This window comes from Rhamphochromis longiceps, linkage group LG2 (assembly GCF_057381845.1).
Source record: "Rhamphochromis longiceps isolate RC_006_pf linkage group LG2, R_longiceps_female_GT1.1, whole genome shotgun sequence".
Taxonomy (NCBI): domain Eukaryota; kingdom Metazoa; phylum Chordata; class Actinopteri; order Cichliformes; family Cichlidae; genus Rhamphochromis; species Rhamphochromis longiceps.
Window position 1 is genome coordinate 16,129,706 of NC_140558.1, and position 5,200 is coordinate 16,134,905.

General features: G+C 36.8%; 2 long non-coding RNA genes across 2 annotated transcripts; one reads left to right on the plus strand and one right to left on the minus strand.

Moving 5' to 3' along the window:
* Nucleotides 1-249: 249 nt before the first annotated feature.
* LOC146677098 (uncharacterized) lies at nt 250-1,887 on the minus strand. Its single transcript, XR_014913264.1, has 4 exons — nt 1,469-1,887; nt 958-997; nt 766-812; nt 250-453 (listed from the first exon to the last, which is right to left on the minus strand). It is a non-coding gene; the product is annotated as an uncharacterized LOC146677098 (long non-coding RNA).
* Nucleotides 1,888-1,919: 32 nt separating this feature from the next.
* LOC146677099 (uncharacterized) lies at nt 1,920-3,448 on the plus strand. The gene is made up of 2 exons (XR_014913265.1): nt 1,920-2,315; nt 2,916-3,448. It is a non-coding gene; the product is annotated as an uncharacterized LOC146677099 (long non-coding RNA).
* The last annotated feature ends 1,752 nt before the right edge of the window (nt 3,449-5,200 follow it).

Sequence of the window (5,200 nt, forward strand, 5' to 3'; positions counted from 1 at the left end):
TGGGAAGGCGGCCATTAGAAGAACACGCACCATTGAACCTGAAAATAACAAAAACAAACAAAAAACAGAACAATATATAAGAGTCCGGTAGGGTAATAAATCTCTTCTGAAGCAATATAGTTCATTTTGGGTGAAAAACAAAACATTCCTCTAAAATATATATACTGACATCAGCAATCAACATCATGATTGTAATTATTTCCTTTTTAGTACATCTACTGCTGTTTGCATGTGTCAAGCACTACGACTGTATCTATGCATATGCAATGTCTAAGCAGTAGTATTGGTCTGAATGACAACAAACCTAACTAGTGTTTTGGAAAATCTGTTAGAAAACAGTTATTTCAATAATTATGATTAGCATGTGACACAGACACCGCATAAAAAACTACAACAACAAATACTTACTTTAGGAGGATGGGGGAGGGCAGCATGAGGTTGAGACTTTGACATCTGTAAAAAACAAATTCATGTATTACAAACAAGTCACTTAAAAATACATTAATGTGGCAGACTGTTCCCTGTTCAGATGCAGTGTATAAGTACAATCAGGGCTGTCACAACAATGGGGTGGGGCCAAGTGGCTGCAACCCTAGGTACAATGTGCAGGTATATATAATTACATATAATATACGTGAATAAAGCAAGAATCTGTTTAGGTTAGTCACGGTGCTGACTGATGCTTGCTAGGTTTATATGATTGCAAACTGCACAAAAACAACAACAGCAACAACATTAATGACAATGACAAACAAAATTACTTACATTTATGTAAATCTCACATTAGGAAGATCTGCATTCGATTTCATGGGCTGAAATAAATAGGCAGAAACATTACTGCTAAAAAAATAAAAAACAAAAACTCTAAAAAGCCTAAAAATGACTTAAAAAGCAAGGAAATGTGGAACATTGTAATTAGCGAACATTAATAAAGCATAACTGTTCTTTGTTTCTAACCTTGGTAAGTACTCTGTAGCCAGAAGGAGAGGTAGGATTTCTGTGAAAGCCAAATTAAATGTGAATAGGCTTTGATAGTTATTGAGAAGGCAGAATAATAAGAAAAGGCAAAAGTACGTCACAATATAATTAATTAAGTTACATATTTTGATTACCAAATTATGGAAGCGTGGAGCTGCCACCCAGGCAAAAGAAAAATAGAGCTGTATCACGTTATGACGTGAAATGTTTATTGTTCTAACATTATGCTTTTCATGTTTGTATAATATAATATCACGTTATTATAATATACATAATTGTCACGTTCGCACAATATTGTACGGACGTGATAATTATGTACATTTTTCGTACAATGTTGTTCAAACATGTTGTTCAAACATGATAGTATATTGTTAGAACGATAAACTTTTCACGTTATAACGTGATATACTTATATTTCTCTTTTGCCTGGGTGGCAGCTCTACGCTTCCGTTCCAAATACACGAGAATAAAGTTATATGGGAAAAGGCACCTGCTAGCTTGATGATGGAGGCTTCTTAGACTGGCCACCCGCCTTGGCTTCTTGTCGCCACTCCATGAAATAAAGGTCCGTTTCCTCCATGCCGGCTAATTATTCATCCTCATTAAAATCTCGTATATGTTCAGTTGGCAGAATTGAGAATTTTACATCTTCCAACCACTTAATTAACGCGAACATAATCGGCTTGTTTCTTCCCGTCTCCTGTATCCGGCCGTTCCTCTCGCTGTCAAATTTCGCGCCTCAGAGACGTCGTTATTTTTCAAAAAAAAAAAAAAAAGAAGAAAGAAAGAAACAGCAACAACTACTAAAGAGAGTTTTTGCACGTTCATTGCACATTTGTGGGAATGTTTAAATATTTAATTTTTATTAATTACTTTTCATTATATCTTTATTTTTTAAACCACCGTGGCAATGCGCATGCGCATACACTCCATGGCTTTGGAGTTGACGTAATGTCGCAATGCATTGTGGGAGCGCAGCACCATCTTGGCAGGTCACGAATCAAAACAAGATTGCTACGAACCATTCTGAAACGTAGCTCAAAAGAAAATGACGGTATAGAGACAGATTCTGTCCAGATGCAAAGAGACGGTACTTGATTGTTGAAATGTGGACCCGTATGAAATATAGCCGTGGAGTAGAAACCCTGAAGACCAAACCGCTATTGACTTAGCATGATCTACTCTCATACCTTGTCTGTGGAGTCAGAGCATACACGGCGCACCAATTTCGCAATTATAAATCTCTGGAGGCGCACATCCAATTCACCAAGGACTGGGTACAAGATTTGGCTATTTTTAAGCCTCCACGTTGTGAGTACGGCGTCATTCAAGCAAAGGTAAGTCAGCTTGAGTACTGCGAGTAAAATGCGTTTGATTCCCCCCAACATTCAAATTAGTGCTAGTAAAAATTCATTCGTGAGGGGGAAATTACAGTGAGAACATGTAGAGGCTCTGTTAGAGGGATAACATAGTGAGTTCAGTGCATTGATGTGACATTGTCCTGAAGGATTTAGTTATTCTTTATGGTTAAAGAAATTGCCCTAATTAATTCATATTTATTATAAATAATCCTAATTACACATCTTGCACACAAGAATTTCACTCACATGTGCTGTACCAATGTACCTGCACATGTGATGTGACAATAAAAAGTGATTTGATTTGTGATTTGATTTGACTTGCTTCCTTGTTTGTGTCCTGTGTCACTAAAAATACATTCATTACATACTTTAGGTTCATTTTTTGCTGATAGGTTTCTAAAAAGAAACATGCAGATTTAGAATATAACATGCAGCGTTCTATAGATGGATACATAAAAACACTTTATTTGTTACATTTATGATAAATGGATTTGAAAGTAAATAAAACACATTTGTGTCGGACTTGGCTTATTAAAGTTCTTGTCTTTAAATGAACTTTGTCTGTGTGTGTTTTAGGTCCTGCACTCTTAAAGACTGAATTGCAGCATTGCAGCCACAGGTCATTGTGAGCATCACAGGGAAGGTTGAAGCCGCCCACTGCAGCTGTATGACTAGAGTCGTGGAGACTTGCAGCCATGTCACTGCTCTTCTGTTTAATGTAGAAGCAACAGTGAGGATCTGTGGCACAAGGACTGTTACAGATGAACCTGCATACTGGGTTTTGCTGGGTAATATGACCAAGATACAGCCAGAGGTTGGCCATAAGATAGACTTCTCCTCTTCAGCTGCCCAAAAAAAAGGTTCTTGATCAAAACATAAACAGACCATTCGTTGTGACAGGTAAAAGAAGCCATCCTCAAAAAAGAAAAGTTCCACCTGCTACTGTGGAGGAGTTGGATCAACTGATGGGACAATATTTTTCCAAGCATAGTTCTGTTCTGAATAACCCATAATGTTTTAATTTAGGGGGCCATGTAAATACTTTGCATTTACTGAATATGTACTTACTAAATACCACTGTTCAAAAGTTGAATAAAGAAACAAAGAAATGTTTGCCTATTTTTAATTAAAAGCACTTTGTCGAACATCACATCAGTTACAATGTAGAAAAAATGTTATGTATAGTTTACAAATGACAAAATGTTCACATAAAATCATGACAGCATTTGTATAATATCACCCACTACTAGCATTCTGTAATTTACTGTCTCTTTTGAAAACTTATCACTACATAAACAGCACAAGACTTAAAAGTATTTAACAAGAGCATTTTTCCCTGGTTTTACTACCACACTGGGGCACATGTTCACCAAAACGCAGCAAACCTTTGCCATCTTATCCAGGAAGGTCACCTTTTTACCCTCACATGGAAGAAGTAATCTGATTGGCATGGTGGTATGTAGCATGTAGTTTGAAGCAGGGATTTCGTAGTGCCCCATGTGTAGTGTTGGAACCCAGTCAGGATTTGTTTCATTCATTTCATAGGCTGGTTTGTTGCAATAATGCCAAATAATTAGCAACTCTATAAATAGAAGGTAGTTCTGCATGTTTGTTCTAAGTTTGTGCTATTGAAAATAAAATTAACAGGCTATAAATAATAATATGAACTTATTTAGAACTTACCTGAATGAAAATACTGGAGCACACCAACAGATATCTGTGGCTGGTAGAGAACTGAATATCAGCTCGTCTCGCAGCTGCTATCCAGGCTAGACGCCTTCTTTTGGTAACATCCAACACATAAGCTCCCTCATGATGTTTCCAGGTGAGGAAACAATGAAAAGAGAGCCTGTTTTCAAGCTTATTCCTTTGTCGGTAGTGCAATCTAACATTACAACCGACCACACAGCAAGCATTTGTTTGGCCTGCTAATATGGCGCCTTGACCAAAAATCGTGGCTACGCCCCATCCCGTAAGATCACGCTCCAGAGCCCTATTAACGTACGGATCTAGAAAGAAGACGCTGCATTTTTAACTCTGAGGGAGATGGAGAATGAGCCTATTTCCAAAACAGTGGAGTGTGTTCCTTTAAATACTAAATTGTATATATTGTCAAAAACTAAAGTGTACATAGCAGTTGTTGTATCTTGTTTACTGTATCACTGACAGATAATTTCAAAGTCAATGAACGCTACATTATAGTGAGATATTGTGTAATGTGAAATACTGTAAGCAAATGAATAAACAACCTAATTCGTGATAGACCTTTGACTCTGTTTTGTTTGAATCCAACTGTTTTTTGCAGATGTGCATAAAACATGTTACTTTTAGTATTGTTATCATTATCATCATTATTGCACTAAATATATTTTAAATAAAGGATACTTTGATATACATTCTACTGTAAGGTTGGAAATGTATTTTCTTCACCCTAAAATATGTTTTGAAATGTATTTTGGTTTGAAAGAAATACATTTTCAATTTCAAAAATATATTTTTTTGGAGCATCACAAATACAAAATATATTTACCATATATTTGAAATATATTTTGGCCAGGAAAAATGTATTTTTTTACCGTATGGGGTGACTCTGTCGCAAATTCACTACTATTCTTTCCTTTGTCCAGTTTTGACAACTGAAACCAGGGATACCCCACAAGAGCTCCAGCTTCAAGGTGGTTTGCCTCAGTTCTCTAGTGATCACAAGTTGGCCCTTCACAACTTATTTGATCATTTCTCTTGCATTCGCAACTGCAAGTTGCATCCGCAAGTTGTGGATGATTACTACACCTTTCTAATGTGACGTTGCTGTCCCTCCCGCTCTGTTCCTGTGCTACTGCGAGTGTAACTACCGCCCCTCC